Below are 21,021 nucleotides of genomic sequence, written 5' to 3' on the forward strand. Positions count from 1 at the left end.
ATCAGGTGAAGATGAAGGAAATGGGAGGACTTGGAGATACCTCCTCATCCTGCTCTCCTTCCAGTTCCTCCTTCAGTGGTGGCTGTGGTTCTGGAGGTTGAGAGAGCGTTGAGGAAGGGATTGATGGAAACCGGCATGTTTGCAGTGGTGGGGGGATTACCAAGTTGTGCCCTATACATGGCCCAGGGCCCCAGTGTGGCCAATTGGAGGGTGGGGGTTGGGACTATATGGTTGCATCCATGGGGGGCCCCTGAAAAGGCTGGGTGCCCTTAACTGCAGCAGGGTAATGCTGGTAAGTTGACGTCAACTGCCCTGATGTTGATGGGGCAAGAGAGAGAGTGTCTTGATAATCACCCTTGTCCTTCTCAACATCACTAAGGAAAGGAGGTGCTGTCACTGTGGGAGAGCACGAAGTGGGTGAGACTTTGGGACACCTCCTCTCTGACGAGTGGAGAATCCGGAGTGTCAGATGCAGTGAGGTCTGAGAGCTGAGTGAATTCCTGTGGGTGATCTCTTCTCAGTGCCTGTGTTGAGCAGAGTGCCAAGGTGTGAGATGGAAAAGAGTCAGCAGATAGCGCCAGAGAGCTTTTCGGAGCCGTGCCTTTAGTAGGCGTTTGCAACACTGCTAGAGAGTCTCGCTCAGAGCTGAGAGCTTTGCTGCTGTGCGCAGCGTCGGAGCCAAGGGCTTCACTGGAGCCAGCTGTTTTGCTGGTCCAACTGTGTCCTCAGTGCCAGAAATGGACCTGGAGCCACCGAGGAGATAAAGGACTCACTTCAGTCACTCACAACAGGAGGTGGCGTGATAGCTGCTGTTTTGCCCTGGCACAGTCCTTAGACTTACTCTCAGGGGCTGAGGTAGTCAGTCTAGGACAGTCATTCTCAACTTGTGGCCCATGGACCACTTGCAGCCCAATCAGCACAGAGCTGTGGCCCATGAGACATCCCCAGGGCCATACACTTAGTACTGGATGCAGCCCACAATTGTAAATAGGTTGAGAACCACTGATCAACGAGCAGCCTTGTGCCTCTTGTCAGAAGCCGTTAGCACCACGGCTGTAGCTGGAGACGCCATTCCTGTGGTTTGTGCCTCAGGAGCTGAAGGAGGGACCGCTCTCTTCTTAGCGTCAGCCTGGTCAGAGGATGATCTTCCCTTACTCGGGCTAGGGAAACGAGGGTCAGCAGATGACCTTGTTGAGCATGAGGGTCTCTCTGGTGAGGAGAGAGAGCTGGGGTCAGACACTGGTCCCAGGGACTTTCCATAAAGAATAGTTTGAGTTTAAGAATCCTGTCTTTCCTTGCACTTGCCTTTAAGCCCAGACAGCAGGAACACTTCTGGGAAACGTGTCCCTCTCCCAGTCAGTGGATATACTGTGTGTGGATGTCCGTTATAGAGAATGCAGCCTGCACAACACACACTTCTTAAACCTAGGGTTACCATATTTTGTGCCTCCAAATGGAGGACACTCCCCGGGGCCCCGGCCCCGCCCCCAGCCCCGCCCACGTCCCAACCCCGCCCCCTCCCAAAGTCTCCGCCCCCTCCCCTGCTTCCCGCGAACATTTGAGTCACGGGAAGCCTGTAGCAGGTAAGGGGGGTGTGGGGGGAGGAGGCACGGCCCAGGCTGGCCCCCGGCGGCTCCAGCCTGGGTCGGCTCGGGCCCTGGGGTGCCGGCCCCGGCGGCCCGGCGCACCTCCCGGCCCCCGGCCTGGCCCGGCGACCCCGCGACCCCGGCCCGGCTCCTGGCTCCCGGCCCCCGGCTCCCCAACCCCGGCTCCCCGACCTGGCTCCCGGCCCCCGGCCCCCGGCTCCCCGACCCGGCTCCCGGCCCCGCGGGCCCGGCCCGGCCTGGCTCCCCGGCACCGCGCCCCGTGCGCCCGGCCCCGCGTGCCCGGCACCGCGCCCCGTGCGCCCGGCCCCGCGCGCCCGGCCCGGCCCCGCGCGCCCGGCCCGGCACCATGGCCCCGCGACCCCGGCCCCGGCCCCACACAAAGAGGCCCCGGCCGAGCCCTCCCGATTTTCCCGGACATGCCCGGCTTTTGGGGATTTCCCCCCGGACGGGGATTTGAGCCCCCAAAAGCCGGACATGTCCGGGAAAATCCGGACGTATGGTAACCCTACTTAAACCTGGAGGAGCCAGGCATAAGGATGAGGGAATAGCTTCCCTGACGGGAATTAGGGAAAAACAAAAAAAAGGATGAAGGAGAAGAAAAGAAAATGAAGGAGCTAACTAACTATGAGAAGGAAAAACAGGTAAGAGTCTCTCTAAATAACAAAGTGGGCTCTGCTAACTGTTCCATTCCAGACTGCAGGTGGTAGAGAAGGAACTAAGGGCGGTCGGACTGCTCAGCGCTATTTATTCTACCCGCGCAGAGCGGGGGAGGGGAGGTGTGCATGTGCGATCCGACGGGCACTGCTTTGAAAATCTCCGACTCCAGACACTGACGCACCCACAGTGGAGCACCCATGGGAACATCACTCAAAGAACAGTATTTGATGGTGCTGCTCAGGAAATTTAGCTGGTTGATCTTCACACATCCAGCTACATAAATGAGCCAATACTACTCATTTATATTATACACAAAGGCAAGCCTCACTGGAACTTGGCAAAGAACAATCCAACCCACAGCACTCTCTCCTGGGGCTCCTCCTAAGATGGCAAAGCTCTGCATCACTCTCAACCCAGAGCTGTGTGTAAAAACTTATAGCCCAAGACATGCAGAAGTTAAGGTTCCAACAGCAACGTTAACTTGGCCACCCAGTACATATGTGGTAGTTCCAGTTCGTGTTTTTCTGGTCACTGTGTAGCATAATCTATTATTGTTTAAGTCCTAAAACAGAAGCTCACTTTTTCCATAGTGTGGACCTATCTTAATGGAGAGATGACAGTGTTGCAGACCCCAAGTATTCAAAAATCATAAATCAGGCCCTAAAAAGTCATGAGATTGGCATAAAATTTGGGGTTTTTTTTAAATGTATTTGCCATCTGGTTTTGGAGGTTTTAGGATTCATGTTTTCAAGAATTTTTCTGCAACTATGAGTAAGGTTACGATTATGTCACAGAGGTCACGAAAGTTATGAAATCCGTGACTTCCAGAGACCGCTGACATTTTCTGCCCCGAAGCTGGACTGCTGTCAGCAGGCAGCCCTGCAGCCCTCAGCTGCTGCTGGCAGAGGCCCCCAGCATCTTCTAGCCGCTGGGCAGCAGGGGACCCCAGAGCTCCCTGGGGGTCCCCCAAAGCTCCCACTCGCTGCAGACAGCTGGGCTCCCCACAGCTGCCCGGCCATGGTGGGCAGCAGAGGGAGGGCAGGGGGACCTCACAGCAGCCCAGGCACTGTTTTTTTCTTTACAACTAACATTTACAGATCTGAGCCAGCTGTTCAACTTGTGTAAATCAGTGTGACACTATTGACTACAATGGAGCAATGCTGATTTACACCAGCTGAGGATCGGAGTTGAAAAATATGTTGCAAAACTAAAGCTTAATTACTGCTTTGATCCTCACACAAACCCTTTTCTCCTTGGTTGTTGCTTAGTTACATGAGTAAAGAGTGGACCCTTTATCCTCTCTTGATGAGCATTAGCAACAAGGAAGGCGATACGGGCAAAAGGAAATGCTCATCCCACAGAGGAAACTAAGACCTATACAAGGTGCTTCCAAATCACATTTAGACCTGCTAGACAGAGTGAACCCTACAAACATGGCAGCCATGGAACTTTGCTTTATTACAGTGATGTGTATTAACTCTCAAGCCAGCAGGAAGGAAGGTGCAGTTAAGTACTTGACATATCACTGGGTTGCAGTGGCCAGAAACTACTATCACCATGGGGAAACAATGGTACAGTAGAATCTCCAAGTTACAAACTGACCCGTCAACAACACACCTTATTTGGATCTGGAAGTATGCCATCAGGAAGCAGAGACAAAAAAAAGCAAATACTATACGGTATTAGTACTGTGTAAATTTAAACTACTAAAAAAAATAAAGTGAAAGTTTAAAAAAGGATTTGACAAGGTAAGGAAATGGTTTCTGTGCTTGTTTCATTTAAATTGAGATGGTTAAAAAAGGCATAATTCTTCTTCTGCATAGTAATGTTTCAAAGCGGTATTAAGTCAATATTCAGTCAAACTTTTGAAAGAAGAAGAATGTTTTGTTCAGAGTTATGAACAACCTCCATTTCCAAAGTGTTCAAAACTCTGAGGTTCTACTGTAACTGGAAAAGATGGATTCCTGCAACACGGATTATACAGAGGTTAACAGAGCTCAATGTTACTGTTCTTTTATTAAAAGCTTTGAAATCATGAGTGGCCTTCAGCCAATTTCCTCCCCCTGCCATGTTGCTCCACTGACCAGTTAATGACTGAATGAAGAGAGTGTTGCTTTAATGCAACATTATGGCTATGTCTACACTACAGCCGGGATCGACGCTCTGAGATCCACCAGCAGTTGATTTAGCAGGTCCAGTGAAGACCCACCAAAATCGACAGTAGATCTGATCTCATCGGGGATATGGTACCGGGGTCGACTGGAGAAGAGTAAGATAATTGATGGGAGAGTTTCTCCCGTCAACCTCCCGTGGTGTAGACCCTGTGGAAAGTGACCTAAGTTACGTCGACTTGTATAGCATAGGTCGACTTACCGCAGTAGTCGAGACATAGCCTGAGACAGATTTTAAATGCACAAAGGCAGGAAATTCAAAATTGCAATTCCATGGCAACCATAACTCATGTCATGTGAATGTTGTTTATCTCAATCATCACCTTAATCTGTGTTGCTTCTATATAATGGAGATTAAAGCATTTGAGCATTTTATTCCATACTTACCTATTCTAAAGCTTTGTGCACCTTCTCGGAAAGAGACCAGTACTAGATATTTTCAGGGAAGACATAGGAGACTAGATCAGAGGTGGGCAAACTATGGCCTGCGGGCCACATCCAACCCCGGGACCCTCTTTCCCAGCCCCTGAGTTCCTGACCTGGGTGGCTAGGCCCCAGCCCCTTCCCTGCTGTTCCCCCCTCCCCCGCAGCCTCAGCTCACTTTGCCACTGGCGCAATGCTCTGGGAGCTCCTGGGGCAGCGCAGCTGCAGAGCAGCAGCCTGACCTGGTGCTCTGTGCTGCACGGTGGCATGGCTGGCTCCAGCCGGGCAGCGTGGCTGCCTGTCCTGGTGCCCTTGGTGGTGCGGCTGTAGCGCTGCCAGCCACAGGTGCTCTAGGCAGCGTGGTAAGGGGGCAGGGGTGTGGATAGGGGGCAGGTTGGTCAGAGGGCAGGGAACATGGGGGCAAGGGTTCAGAGGGCGGTCAGGGAGAAGGGGTGGCTGGATAGGGCAGAGGTCCCAGGGACCAGTCAGGAATGAGAGGAGGGGTTGGATGGGGCGGCAGGAGTCCCGGGGGTCTATCAGGGGACAGGGGGGATTGGATGTGGCAGGAGACCTGGTGGGGCTGTCAGGGGGCAAGAAGCAGGGGTGGAGGAGGTTGGATAGGGGGTGTTGGCTGGGCCACGCTTGGCTGTTTGGGGAGGTCCACCTCCCCTAACTGACCCTCCATACAATTTTGGAAACCCAATGTGGCCCTCAGACCAAAAAAAAAGTTTGCCCGCCCCTGGGACTAGATAGACCTTGTCTGACCTACGTGCAATGCCTATATTCCTGTGATGTGGTCAAATTATAGGTGCTGTGTGAACTATGACTGGAGTAATCGGCAGGGATTGAACCCAGTGTCTACAAGCATGAGCTTCTAATACTCAGCCTAAGGACCACATTAGCTTAGAGGCAGTAGCAGACAAATATTTACACAGTTTCACTGCTAGAGGGGAGAAAAAGCCACACTGTGGTAGCATGCATTACACACTCACTTGTCCCAAACTTCAGCAGTCCAGAGCAGTTCAAATCCCCTCACATGTAATGAATGATGCCCTCAGCTGGGTCATTTGGGGGATTGAACCAAAGGACCTTTGGATCTATAAGCATAAGTTTCTACTGCTTTGAGCTAATGACTTGTGCCGGATACAATCTCTGTAGATAACCCCTCCAGGCGTGTCATTACAGCCACCTTACCTGACTTTTCTAAGTGTGGAATCTCAGCCATAAGTAGGATTATCGTAATATGCATTCACTGAAAACAAATACAGCTAAAATAACTGCCCCATTTACTTCAAAAGGCCTCAGAGTCAGGGAAGTTTGGATCCATACCTGAATCTTGTGGCTTTTTTCCTTCAATGAGATGAACTAAAACCCCAGATACAATCATCACTGAACTTTGGGAAAGTTCACACCCAGATCCAGACTCATACCCATCTCTACTAAAAACTGTGCTGTAATCGTCTGAAAAATACCAGGTGTCCTCCCCATTCTGTTGTGATCATTCAAAATTGGCCAAATGAATTTCTTCTCCCCAACTCCCTCAAAAAATATTCAAAAAGTAAACACATATCTTGACTGGGAGAGCAAGCATGTTAGCCTGAAATATATACACCTCTACCCAGATATAACACGACCCGATATAACACGAATTCGGATACAATGCGGTAAAGCAGTGCTCTGGGGGGGGGGGGGGGGGGGGCTGCTGCGCACTCTGGTTGATCAAAGCAAGTTCAATAGAACGTGGTTTCACCTATAAGGCGGTAAGATTTTTTGGCTCCCGAGGACAGCGTTCTATCGAGGTAGAGGTGTATTTCAGAAAATAGCAGCTTAAACTGATAGTATCATCTCAATCATAATTACAGCACTGGGCTAACTAGATGAGCAAACACATCAAGTTTGTTCCTCTTTAAGTATGTCTACTTTCAAATAGACACCTGTGGCTTGTCCATGCCAGCTGACTTGGGCTTGTGGGGCTCAAGTTAGGGGAATGTTTAATTCCGGTGTAGGCCTCTGGGCTTGGGCTGCAGCCTGGTCTATAGGACGCTGTGAAGTGGGAGGGTCCCAGAGCTTGGGCTGCAGCCTAAGTGTCTACACCTCAATGCTGGGAGCCAGAGTCAATGGTCCAGTTGCAGGTGTCTAATTCCAGTGTAGACATACCCTTTGTACCCATTGCCTCCATGTAAAATGTCTTGCCCCAAGTGATGTTAGATGTGCATTAAATAACTCTCCTTAAAACAGCTGCAAGCTCTCAGTCTAAAGTTTCACTGCATTTTTTTTGCCCTTTCCTGCCTTACAAAACCCTCTTATAGATCAATTATTTCACTCTATTATAGAAGTATGTGGAAACAAAGCCAATCTCATAAGTACATTAAGCTATACTATACACAGGCCTACAGTAGTGCACTGATTTGAAATACCCTTTTTGATCCCTGTGGGAATTAATCATGTAACAGAGCAGTGCACAGGACATGTTTATCTCATATCTGAATGCTTCCCTTATCTCCTTCCCAAGGAATTTAGCAATACCTGAGCAAACTTTTACCAGCATTTGCGCAAGCCAACATTCTCTTCCAAATGATTCTTATCTTTACCAACAGGTCACATTATCAAGCATACAGTTCCTGCCTCACAAGTCATCCACAACTGTCCCTGAAGGCCTAGCTGTGAATTCTTGTTAAAGAGTTAATGAGGCATCAAATGGAGGTATTAGTAATAACCTTCCAGCTGCTATACCGAAGTCAAATGACAGGACACACTGTACATTTAAGATAAAGTAGCTCCCCTAGGTCACCTCTGCTCAGCTAACATCTCATTCATTCCGGTTTTAGTAACACTTAAAAGCTCCAGTCAAGAGTGAGGGCCAGTTGTGCTGGGCACTACCCCTACACAGCAAGCCAGTGTCATGGAAAGGAACAGTCTCAGAGCTTACATTCTAAATAGACAGGACAAAGAACCGAAGGGGGAAAAACAGAGGCACAGTGATTAAGTGAACTTGCTCAGGGTGCACAGCAGCTCAATGGAAGGAATGGGGAAAAAGCACCTGTCTAGTCCCAGCTCACTGTCCTCTCCACTGAACCACTCTGCCTCTAGCAGTAGATTGTTAACAAAGTATGTTTACACAGTTCCATGATCACCTTCTTCAGCTATCCTCGATGTGAGGATGTCATCTGCCAAGGGGGTTCATTGGTGAGCTTTTAAGTGGCTGAGGAGCCCAATTCTTGCCCTGCAGATTTTCCCACAGAAGTGACAGGTGTAATCTTGGAGGAGACACAGTAGTTGGCTGGAGTGTTGCGTCCTCTCTTTCCTCCTTTGTCACTTTTGTCTCATGAGCACATCTGTTCTCCTCAAAGCGAGCCGTGGCTTGGTGTATGGTGGGGCACCATGATGTTCTGTTCCATGCCAAGTCCTCCCAGTTTGTTGGGGGTGATGCCTCCCTTTTTAAGATGTACTTTCAGTATGTCTTTGAAACACTTACACTGTCCTCTGCAAGCCCTTCTTCCCTGACTTAACCAAGAGAAGAGTACTTGCTTTGGGAGGCGAGTGTCAGGCATACGTACACAGTGGCCAGCCCAGCAGAGTTGGTATTTCATGACCTGCGCTTCTATACTGCTGATGTTGGCTGAATAGAGAATGTTTATATTAGTGCGTCAGTCTTCCCAGAGGATCCTGAGAATCTTCCTGAGGCAGCACTGCTGGAACCACTCCAGCCACTTGAGAAATCATCTCTCGGTTACCCAGGTCTCACACCCATAGAGAAAGGTGGGGATGAAAACTGCCTTGTAAACCAAGATCTTGGTACCTGTTTGTAGATCCCTATCATTGAAGGCTCGTTTGAGTAGTCTTCCAAAAAGATGTGCTGGCACAGCAGATCCTGTATTCAATTTCTGTGTCAATGTCAGGAGAATATAGAGAGTGCATTTAAAACTAATGAGACATTTCAGTCCAGCTTTCTACACGTCAGATCTTGTCACACTCTTTGAGTCTGAGGAAAATAAGATTCAGTGTTTTCAATGTATTTATACTATGGGCTTAGGTCAAGTTATGATCCAGGGACACCATTTTCCACTGCCCACACAGCAGTTCAACTCCAAATTTCTTCTACAGCTACAGAACTCTTGTCTGCCAATTCCTGTTATGTGCCCATAGAAAGAGTGGAATTTACAACAATTAATAAAAAGATTTGTGTCTTCAAAATGAGTAATGCCAGAAGACCAGGAGATTAACAATTAAGGTTCCAGAACCATATCTTTGTCCAATCTCTATCTGTAGGTCAGAGACTGCTATACAGATGGCACTGAATGGGGGTGAATTTCCAATGCAGGCCTCAGACCACCACTCTTCCTACATACCAATTGGTGAACCACCTACCCAGTACACATGGGTGTAACACACTACAGCTGTGAGCCAGAGTTAGCTCTCTGCCTCAGCAAGAGAGCTTTGCAGGAGATTGGACTGTGTGGCAGCTTGATGCCACACAAATCTGTCTTCCTCACCACCAAACTCCTCAAGGCTCTCCCAGACCAAATGTTGCTTGGCAGGTAACAATCAGTGAACTCCAGCTCCCAAGCTCCTCAGAGACGTTTCTCTGCAATGCACAGCCCCTATCGCTGAACAATCAAAGAACATATTAAGTACACTGCTCTTTTTAAAAAAAAAAGAGTCAGTACATTACAGCTTATTAACATAACTGGGGTAGATATACCCTTCACTTCAAGCACAGTACTGTGTTTGTTTGTAGTCAAAATAAAACTAGTTTATTCACAAAAGAGCATATGTTAAGCAGTACCAAGTAGAAGGAATAAAGATAGAAATGGTTACAAATAAACAAAAGTAAAAATATGCATTCTAATGGCTCACACCTAACTTAAGCTACAGTTTTTGTTCAAGGTAGTTTCCTCACCAATCTTCCCTTTCCAGTAATAGCTAGATAACTCTTAGGCAGGATCCCCACAGAGTCCAAGGCACTAGTTTTCTTTGTCTCCTTAGGTGAAAGAAATTCTGAAGTCTTTCTATGTGTCCCTATATCTCAGAGTCTTCCTTTGTTTCAACGGCCAAATTGATCCCCTGGGGTTTAGTATCCTGTCTCGCTGGGGGGGGGGGATCACTCCATCTTGATTAAGGGGCCCCCAGTGTGCTCCAGTGTGATGCTTCCTGCTTCAATTTTACAACAGAATTATTCTCTTCTGGCAATCTCCAATAAAAATGAATAGCCCATTGACTTTGTTTGAGGTGTTGGCCTCTTGCCTTTATCTCGAGAAAGCCTATTTATCAACTTCCTCTGGTCTCAGACTGAAGAAGATCAGTGAATATCCATAATTCCACACACAGGATTGTCGTACACATTTCACAATGTTATTGACAAGTGTAAAAAGAAGAACAGGAGGACTTGTGGCACCTTAGAGACTAACAAATTTATTAGAGCATAAGCTTTCGTGGACTACAGCCCACTTCTTCGGATGCATATAGAACTTCTATATGCATCCGAAGAAGTGGGCTGTAGTCCACGAAAGCTTATGCTCTAATAAATTTGTTAGTCTCTAAGGTGCCACAAGTCCTCCTGTTCTTCTTTTTGCGGATACAGACTAACACGGCTGCTACTCTGAAACTTTTCAAAATTGACAAGTGTGTTAGTTTTCAAATGATACCCCAGAATGCATATTTTGTACAAATAGCCTGGCAGTAGTGTGTAGGGGTGTAAACATAGGGCCTCAGACCACAGTCTCCCTGCTCTATAGACTAGGGCAGGGGTAGTCAATAGGTGGACCATGGGCCAAATCCAGACCACATCATCTTTTTATTTACTTATCACCATTAGAGAAAATACAAAAACAACGATAGAGTCAGGCCTTATGTAACAGGCAGTCAGCAGACAAAAGGACTTTTTCCTCAAAAAGTGTTGCTTCAAAAGCCTGGATTTTTGCATAGCCTGGGGTGAGGAATTTGCATTCACCTCCCACTAGATAGCTCCCAAGAAATCCACTTCACATGAATTGTCCCAAAAGCCCATTCTTATCTGCCACATCATTCAATATACCCAGACCCACAATAATACATAACCTTTGCATTTAATAGACTCCAAAAATAAACTTAATTCAATAAGATTTTGCCAGGACATTGCTATAACTATCACATTACTCAGCAGCATACAACTAGAAGCTTCTAGCATACAACTAGAGACCTTATTCTGGGAATTCAGTCATCCAGGCAGACTTGAGCTTTGTGTGACAATGGTACAGATGTCCAGCATATATTATGTATTCATTTAGACTGCGGTTGGGCAGGGACTTGGAGGACAGAGCTATGGCTGTCATTGGAACATTAACTAGGACTTCATTGAGTTTCTAGCATTTAGGGTATTTAAAATAGCTTCAGTATTGTTTTGTCAAAGCATAACAGATCTTTAACCTCAACTCTAGTTTAACTAAGTTTGTCATGAAATTTCAGATTAATTTCCAAATGTGAGTGTGCACGTGTTCGTTCACACTTAAAATGGGAACAACATATTTATCTACGAGCTGGTGACAGATTTCTGTTTCCACATGAAGGCAATAACCTTTCATCTTGATCATATATCAGTTTCACAAAAGCAATCAGTACCATATACATAGAATGGAGTTTATGTTCAGACAATAAAACCATATCCACAGATTTGTGGGATATAACAATTGACTAATTAAATTGACAACTTGGGAGGAGCAATCTATGATCAAGCTCTGAAGATGTAGCGGAATTCAGACAAAGAAAGCATTTTTCTGAATACAGCTGGGTTAAAATGTCTCTTCCCTCTGTCCTTTGTCTGTGTGGAGCAAATACCATCAAGAAATGCAAGGCCAGAAAGACCCTTGAGATAAGAAGCCATTACAGTTTTGTTCCTTCAAACTCAATTAGACCCTTTAAGTTTGCTCTAAAGCCAGTTTTCAAGTATAGCAGCTTCCACTAAGTGCAGGGTATTATAAAGCTACCTTTGTTTGGATAAGACCCCAAGACAACAACCACAGCTGGAAAATGCCATCAGTTTTTGATTTTAAAAGCACCATTAGAAGAAGATACAGAAAAGACAGAGTGCAGCAAAACATTTTAATAAGAGCCAGTGTAAAATTCCTTCTGGCCAGAACCCCTCCTAGCTTCCCAAAACCCAGGTAAACTTCTTCCCTGATGACAGCCAGAAATCTCCACATTCCTTCACCTAGCACAGGAAAATATATTCATTCCTTAGAATCTCTCCTCAGTACTGTGCATTGATTCCTGGACCTTTGGTTCTAACTACAAAACCACAAAAGGTCCTAGCCATGTATGGAAGAGACCTCTTGTTCAAAACGTAACTTTTCAAGTCTTAAATATACAGTATTGAGATTCCAACTAAAAACTGCTTAGATACAGAATAGATATAAGCAGGAAAAAACTTAAAAATAGTACTAATCAGGTTCAAGCATGCCCTTCCCTCCTCTAGCACCAGGAACTAAAGGAAAAGTTAATTAATTACACCCACCATGTCAGTGTTGGAGGAAGAGAATACAAACACAAATACTAATTACAATTGGCGATGAGAAGGGAGGAACCACCTACCAGTAGACAGTCATACTGGAAGGAATCTCTTATGCTGTGTTGGCTTTGTAGTTTCCTATTTTAAGTTATGAACACTATCACAGTGGACAAAAGGGATACTAGAAGACCAACTGCCTCCCAGAAAGCAAATGGCCTGCAGAGCTGTTTGATTTTCAGTTTGTTTTTTCCATCCTGAAATAAAGAACTTGTGACCCCAGTGTCGAGGCGGGGGGAGAAGAGAGAGAGAGAGAGAAATAATTCAAACTGTATAACACAGAGGAAATTCAACTTGGCAAGTGTTGCTGTGTTTCCAACAGGTTTTTTTGAAAGGGTTTTGTTCCCTGCTGCAGCATTCTTCAGAGACAGGGACACCACCCCCCTGAATATCTACATTAAATTATAGCATGGAGTCTCATCCTGAGAGTCATAAGCAAGTTCAGGGGAGCTACAGCCATCAACCACCCTCCTTTCCTGATGGGTAGATAAGTGGGGTGGGGAGAGAGAGTCCAGAAACTTTCCTGTTCACATAAGTGTCATGGTATAGTAACCACTGAGTTGGAGATATGAAGTAGTAATAGAAGCAAATGTCATTTACCACCTGATTTGTGGAAGACATTGCCAAGGGAGAAACATGGGACACTACACACTAACAACTAGACTCTAGTATGGGTGCACAAGAAGCCTACTTCTCCATTGCAGATCATGATGCAGCCCTTGCGCTTGGAGGTGCACGCGGTCCTCGAAAAGGCAGGGAGAAAGACAGGTGTGTCTCCCATTCTCTCTCTCTCACACACACACACACACACACACACACAACCAACCCCAGTGAACAGAACTAGTGCACAGGGGAGTATGCCCCCCCCCTTCACTCAAGGGTGCCCTTCCCTTGGACACTGGAGAACACCTGAAGAAATATAGAATTCCTCCTACAGCTTCACATATGGCGAGAGCTCTGCATAACCTCCAATGCAGAATTGAGTCCAATTTTTATGTGCTTGTCTTTTGCCACTAACAACCAAGGCCCAGTTCTCTGCTCCCTTGTAGAACAGGTACACAAGACACAAAGAGGGTATAAGAACAATGCCATGCTGGTTTGTTAGTGTTTAACGCTGTTGAATCCATCCTTCAGTCTTTAGACAATTAAGGGTGGGATTTTCAAAAGCATGCAAATGATTTAGGAGCACAAGTTTCAGTCACGGTCAAGGGATATTGTGCTCCTAAATCACTTAAGGGTTTTAGAAAACCCCACCCCAAAACCAAATAAGGAAATATATCATTGTATTAGTATGTTTTAACAGTTTATATGATTTTTTTTTTAAATCACAAGGCCAAATTCTGCTCTGAGTTATGCCAATGTAAAACAAGAGAAGCTCCACTTAATTCAAATGTCAAGAAAAGCAGAATTTTGCCCAAAGACACTACAGATTGTGAACTGGCTCACCTGCTTAGCAAAAGGTACTAACAGATTTGTTTCACCCAGAGATACTGACTCCAGATAATTGTGCATGGACTGCACCCCCCCTTAAAGTCGCATAAGGCAGGGGAAAAATGGTTACTCACCTTTTTGTAACTGTTTGTTCTTCAAGATGTGTGGCTCATATCTATTCCAGTTAGGTGTGTGCACGTGCCGCGTGCACCGATATCAGAACTTTCCCCTAGCAGCTACTCGTCGGGCCAGCTGTGGAGCCCCTTGGAGTGGTGCCCATATGGTGCTCTATATATGATCCTGCCGACCCCCCTTCAATTCCTTCTTGCTGGCTACTCAGACAGAGGGGAAGTGGGGAGGAATGGAATATATATGAGCAACACATCTTGAAGAACAAACAGTTACAAAAAGGTGAGTAACCATTTTTTTCTTCGAGTGCTTGCTCATATCAATTCCAGTTAGGTGACTCCTAAGCCTTACCTCAGAGGTGGGGTCGGAGTCAAGGTATTGCAGACTGAAGAATCGCCTTGCCGAAGGCCACATCATCACATGATTGGTGAACGATGGCGTAGTGCAATGTGAAGGTGTGCACCGAACTCCATGTAGCAGCCCTGCAGATGTCCTAGAGGGGTACTTGTGCCAGGAAGGCTACTGACGAGGCCTGAGCCCTCGTGGAGTGCGCTGTGACGACAGGTGGAGGGACCTTCACTAAGTCATAGCAAACACGAATACATGCCATGATCCAGGAGGATATCTGCTGGGAGGAGACCAGCGAACCTTTCATCCACTCTGCTAGAGCAACAAACTGGGTTGTTTTGCAGAACGGCTTTGTTTGGTCTATGTAGAAGGCGAGCGCCCGTCTAACGTCCAGCGAATGCAGCTGCTGCTCATGGAGGGAGGCGTATGGCTTTGGATAGAAAAACAGGCAGGAAAATATCCTGGCTGACATGGAAGCGGGACATGACTTTTGGGAGCTGCACGCACCTTGTCCTTATGAAAAATGGCATATGGGGGCTCGCACGTGAGGGCCCATAGTTCCGAAAAGCGGCAAGCCGAAGTGATGGCCTCTAAGAAGGCAACCTTCCAGGAGAGGTAGAGTAGAGAACAGGAGGCTAGAGGCTCAAAAGGAGGTCCCATAAGACAGGCCAAAACTAAATTCAGATCCCAGGCCGGGACAGGGGGCTTCATTGGAGGATGGATATTTTCCAGTCCATTTAGGAAACGACTCACGATGGGGTGTGCAAACAGTGCCCGGAAACGCCTGGGTAAAGTGCTGAAATAGCCACAAGGTGAACTTTAAGAGAGCCGAATGCCAGGCCCTGATCCGTCAGGTGCACCAGATAGTCCAGGATGCAGGGAATTGAAGTCTGGAGTGGGAGCATCTGCCACTGTGTACACCAGATAGAAAATCTTTTCCACTTTGCTTTGTAAGCGGTTCTGGTAGAAGGCTTATGGTCCGAACAGGCGAGTTCTGCCTGGCCCGTGTGAACAGGTTGATTTGGGGAAACCCCCAGCTGTGGAAGATGGAGTGGATGATGTTTGGCCGAAATCGACCATTCGTGAGTGAGGAACCATCTGCTCAAGCTGTCTGCCAGTACATTCTGAGCGCCCGGCAGGTACGAGGCTTGGAGAAGGATGGAGTGGGCTAAACAAAATTCCCATGGTAGGAGGGCTTCCTGGCAGAGGGGAAATGACTGAGCCCCATCTTGCTTGTTTATATAAAACATGGCCGTGGTATTGTCAGTCAGCACCGCTACACGGCAGCCCTGCAAGCGTGACAGGAATGGTTGGCACGCAAGGTGGATTGCCCTGAGCTCATTGATGTTGATATGCAGGGCTAGTTCCTCTACTCACCACAAGCCTTGAGTAGTCATACTCCCGAGATGCGCTCCCCAGCTGAGCGCTGACACATCTGTTACCAATGTCAGAGATGGCTGGGGAGGGTGGAATGGTACCCCGGCGCTTACCGTGCGGGGGTCCAGACACCATCATAAGGAGTTGAGGATATGCCCCAGAACGGTCAGCACCATGTCCAGACTGTCGCGGCCCGGGCAATACACGGACGTGAACCACGCCTGCAGAGGCCTGAGCCGCAACCTGGCATGTTGCGCCACGTAGGTGCAGTATGCCATGTGACCCAGCAGCCTGAGGCACTGTCTCGCTGTGCTGGTGGGGGAAGTTGCAAAGGCCGGTGATTACCTGCACGAGGGCTAGACGACGGGCCTCTGGGAGGAACACACTCGCCTAGTTTGCATCCAGGACTGCCCCAATGAACTCTATTGTTTGTGTTGGGGCAAGAACAGACTTGCTGATGTTCAGAACGATGCCCAAGCAGTCGAACGTGTCTGACCAATTGTACCTGTGATTGTACCTGCTGGCGAGATCGACCTCATATGAGCCAGTTGTCTTGGTATGGGTAGACGTGCACATGGTGGCAGCAAAGAAAGGCCACCACAACTGCCATGCATTTGGTGAAGATGCAGGGGGCTGTGCACAGGCCGAAAGGGAGAGCTGTGAACTGATAATGTGTCTTGTTTACTCAGATGGGAGAAGCTCCTTAAACTTCTGGATAGCAGACCAGGAGTTATAACTGTATCTGCTAAGGATCATGAGTTGATTAGCGATCCGAAGGGAGAGGCCACCAGTAGAATAAAAACTTTCCTCACAAAGAGATCCAGACGTTTCACATCTCTTGATGTAGGGGCGGGCCCTTGCTAACTCTGCCTTTCCTTTTCGTTTACCGCATCCACCACCAGGGAGCATGGGGGGGGGGGGGGAGGAAATGGGTAAAAAGGTATTCATACCCCTTAGTGGGGACAAAGTACTTTCTTTCGGCCCCTTTGGCCATGGGAGGAATGGAGGCCCAGGATTTGCCAGATTGTTTTGGCATTTGACTGGATAGTCTTTATAACTGGCAGTGCCATCCTAGAGGGCCCTTCTGGCATGAGATCGTTCACCACTGGGTCCTCCTCCTCAACCTGGAGATTCATTTTTAAGGCCACTCGCCGTAGGAGGTCCTGTAAGGCCCGATAGTCCATAGGTGGAGGGCCGGATGTAGACGTACCCACCACCGCCTCATGTGGAGAAGACGAGGAGGCAGCAACCAGCAGGATCAAATCCGAAATCACCCCTTCATCAACTGGGTCCAATTCCTCCTGGGTGCTGGGCGTAGCCTCCACCGGGGGTGGGGCTGGGTCCCGCGATTGAGTGGGGTCTGGAGGTGGGCAACTGATGGTTGCTTTGGGAATACATGACCCAGAGCATGAAGGTGGAGGGGCGCCTGGAAGGGCGCCCTGGGTTTGGTGGTATGCCCAGAACTGCCACTGGGGCTGCCGGTGTGGCGCTGAAGTGTCCCATCAAATACTTCCCGGGCCTGAACGGAGCATGTCCGATGCCCCGATGCTCTACCCGACCTCAGGGAGGGTGACTGGGAGCAGGACGGCCAAGGGGAAGCAGTGCGCTACGTCAGGAGGATGTCTGCATCTCCGGAAGAGTGGGATGGATGCTATATGGAGTGGCGGGATCCAGACTGTGACTGGCGGTGCCGTTGTGGGGATCAGTACCGAGATATTGACCGGCGTCAAGAGGTTGGGCTTTGCCTCAGTGGAGATCTGCCACGGAAGTGTGACCGTGAATGGTACCGCAATGGAAAACGGTTATTGTGATGGGGAGCGGTGGTGTGCTGGAGAGCTGTGGTGCTGCGGAGAGGTGCGGTCCCGGTTCAAGCAGTGCCGCGATGTCTCCAACCTTGACCTGGATCTCAACCGGGACCACAACCTGCCAGCCGATGACCACCTCAAGCGGCGCAGGGTTGTGTGTGGCTGTTGCTTCAGGCACCGCCCCCAGCAGCTTCCATTGGCCGCGGTTCCGCATTTCCAGCCAATGGGAGCTGCTGGGGGTAGTGCCTGAAGCAACAGTCACACACACCCCTGCGCCCCTCCGGTGAGCATCGGGCCATAGCCGCTCTAGGTAAACACTGGGGGAAGGCGCGAGGAGCTCGTGGGCTGCATGCGGCCACCAGGCAGTGTGTTTGAGACCCCTGCTCTAGATGGTATAGGCCTTGAGACCAAGGACTTTGGCACCGTCATCTCAACGAGGCCTCTGGCGGCCACAAAGGTGTCAGGCATGGAGGGCAGCATGACCTCCTCCACCTGCAACTGCGGGGAGTCCGGCGGCGCGGGACTCCTGAGGGGTGGGGGCCCATGAGGGATGAGGCCTACTGGAAAGTGTGTTGGCCTTATGTCCCTGGTCCGTACCATGCCCTGTCGGCTGTGCGACTGCCGCCTCGGGCCTTTGTGGAGGTTTCTCCGTGGTCTGTTTCTTACGGGTCACCGGGGAGTGAGACCAGTGCCGGGGAGGACACTTTTGGGCCCTGGGAGATCGCTGAGTCCTAGAAGCGCATGCCGAGTACTTTTTCGGCGCTGTAGCTGGCACTGCTGGGGGGGGGGGCGCTCTGCACCGAGGCACCCGGGGCCAAGTCTTGAGGCAAACGAAGGGCAGACTCCATGAGGAGTTGTTTAAGTCTAATGTCTCCTTCCTTTCTGGTGCAAGGTTTAAATGCTTTGCAAATCCTGCACTTATCCACTTGATGGGCCTCTCCCAGACACCGAAGACAGGAGTCATTGGGGTCACCCGTGGGCATGGGCTTGCCGCAGGAACCACAAGGTTTGAAGCCCTGGGATGGCATGCCCCGGAGCCCTGTAGGGCACACGGTGAAGCGGGGAAGCCCCTTCAAGCGATAACTATACTTAACACTATACTTAACACTAAAGATAACAGTAAACTAACTCTTAACCAACAATAGGGTAACTATACACAGAGATAAGCAGAGTAGCTAGGGAGTAGTGGAGCACTTGCAAGCAAGAGACCACCGTTCCAACAACTGTCACTGGTGGTAAGGAGGAACTGAAGGGGGGGGGAGGGTCGGGCCAGCAGGGTCATGTATAGAGCATCATATCGGCGCCACTCCAGGGGGCTCCACAGCCGGCCTGATGGGTAGCTGCTGGAGAAAAAGTTACGACATCCGTGCACGCGGCACACCTAACTGGAATTGATATGAGCAAGCACTCGAAGAAGAACTTTGTTTACAATTCAAATCAGAACTCTGACTGAGCCACAATAGTAAATGGTGGAGACACAGAAGGTCAGATGGAGTACAAGAATGTGATTACTACAGGCACCATCTTGAAATTGGTTGGTAGCAGTCAAAAGCTGCCTGGAATCTGTCAGTAACCCACACTGGCTCAGGACTATTCCATGGCTCAGGCTTTATGCCTCCTCCACCCCCCATCTCTTACAGAATACACTAATCCTATTGGATATTATCACATCATCATAGAGCAGACCCTCCCAGACCTAGAAATGAAGTTTTTACCTCCTGTGCACAACCTGTCCTAAAACCAAAGACATCTCCCTGACCATCCACAATCACCTCCTGCGAGCTGGGAATCTCCTCTCCATTATGGGTCCTGCGGGAAGCAGGGGATAGGGAGGGGCGGGGGGGGGGCGAAGCATCCAGGGGAGGGGGTGGAGTTGGGGCGGGGCCGGGAAGGGGTGGGGCTGGGGCAGGAAAGGGGCGGAGTTGAGGCGGGGCTGGGGCCCGTGGAGTGTCCTCTTTTTGGACACTTAAAATATGGTAACCCTATCCACTAGGGATTTCGTTATTGGTTTTACATGGAAGGTACTCAGACACTAGGGTGCTGGCCAGCAGTATAAAACCCTAGACAGACAGACACTTCAGTGTGAAAAGACATCATAAAAACTTCTTTACTCCTGGACACAGAGTCTCCTCCCCTCAGTCATTTCCATTCCTTCCACTACCCTGCTACTTCCAATTCATCTCTTCCTCCCTCTCCATGCACCTCTCTCTGCATGTTTTTCAAGCTGTAGTTTTTGCTAATGAGATAGAATTTGCAGATTGGCAGAGACCCTGGGTGGTGCTTGTCGGGTTTTTTGCCATCCTCTACAGTGTTTACCATGGGTCACTTGCTGGTTTGAATTAGAGAATCTACCATTCACTTTGTCATTTGACAGCTCTAATTTAAGATTGGAGGACTTCAGTAACTCAGCCACAGGTTATGGGCCTACTACAGGAGTGGGTGGGTGAGGTTCTGTGGCCTCCAATGTGCAGGAGGCCGACTAGATGATTATGATGGCCCATTTAGGCCTTAAAGTCTATGAGTAAATTCTTCCCGCTATATACTCTAAAAGAAGATATTTTGACCCTGTATCACCACAAGGCAACTGGCAGATGTTCTTTCTATGCAGCAAAAACAAATTTAAAATTGAGCTCCATTCAGAAGCATATTGGCAAGTGTGTTATTATATAAAGGCTTAAGAGGCGTTTTGCCCAAGATCTTAAAAAAAAATTTTTTTAAGTGTAAATAAGTCAGTAGAAAGGAACAAGTGCCATAAAAAAAAAATCCAAGATTTTGAAATCTATTCCATTTTGCAAGTTTAAACAAAAAACTATAATTGTGTTTTCAAAATGTGGATTTTAAAATCAAAAGCATTCTAGTTTTTCATTTACAAAACGTGGTTTTCAATAAGTGAAGAATTTTGGTAATTATTTTGATCAGAAGGATCCATACAAAATCTTTATGAATTCTTTTTTAAAAAAGAAAGCACATTTTAAAGAGGGCTATTTAAAAAAGAAAAAAAACTTGTCCAGCTCTACTAAAATCCTTATGAGGAAGTGTGCAATTGTAAATCATGAACAAATAGAGACTATTTAGGGGAACTTCCAGCAGGAAAATGAATTCTGCTTGTATCAGTAAATCAGGCACTTCTCATGCTTTGGTAGGATTTTATCAGGACCTCTGGTCACCCTATGCTTTGGAAGTCAGTGGAACCTGGCCATAAATTCAGCAGGACCAGAATTTCAGCAAAAGCCATGCAAATGAGACCCATATCAGGGGATTTTACTTCCTTCTTTCTTTTCATTGGTGAGTCTTGTATTTGCACACAGTCCTTCTGCCCCTTTATTACCAGCAGGGATGCACAGTACTATTATTATCAACACAGTAAGCAGTTTGGGGGAAGGGGAGTAAATTGCTGGCATGACAATGTCACTATCAGATCTCAGCCTTTGCTAACAGAACTATATTCCTAACCTCTCAAGCCCTTAATTTTGGTAAATGACTCCTAAACCAAATATTTTGGGGTTTCACAACTACTGGACATCACAGACAAT

At 48.1% G+C, this 21,021-nt stretch overlaps 1 protein-coding gene across 13 annotated transcripts in view; it reads right to left on the reverse strand.

Annotated features, from left to right (window-relative positions):
• AGPAT4 (1-acylglycerol-3-phosphate O-acyltransferase 4) overlaps window positions 1-21,021 on the reverse strand; it is a 183,453-nt gene that overhangs the window by 65,699 nt on the left and 96,733 nt on the right. The window contains exon 1 of one of the 13 annotated variants that reach the window (XM_065590398.1): window positions 13,964-14,161. The exons of the other annotated variants lie outside the window; for them this stretch is intronic. The gene's annotated coding sequence lies outside the window, so the exon portion shown is untranslated. Of the gene's footprint in view, window positions 1-13,963; window positions 14,162-21,021 lie in introns of those variants that run through there. 13 annotated transcript variants of the gene reach the window in all.

Source organism: Chrysemys picta, chromosome 3 (genome assembly GCF_011386835.1).
Source record: "Chrysemys picta bellii isolate R12L10 chromosome 3, ASM1138683v2, whole genome shotgun sequence".
NCBI lineage: Eukaryota > Metazoa > Chordata > Testudines > Emydidae > Chrysemys > Chrysemys picta.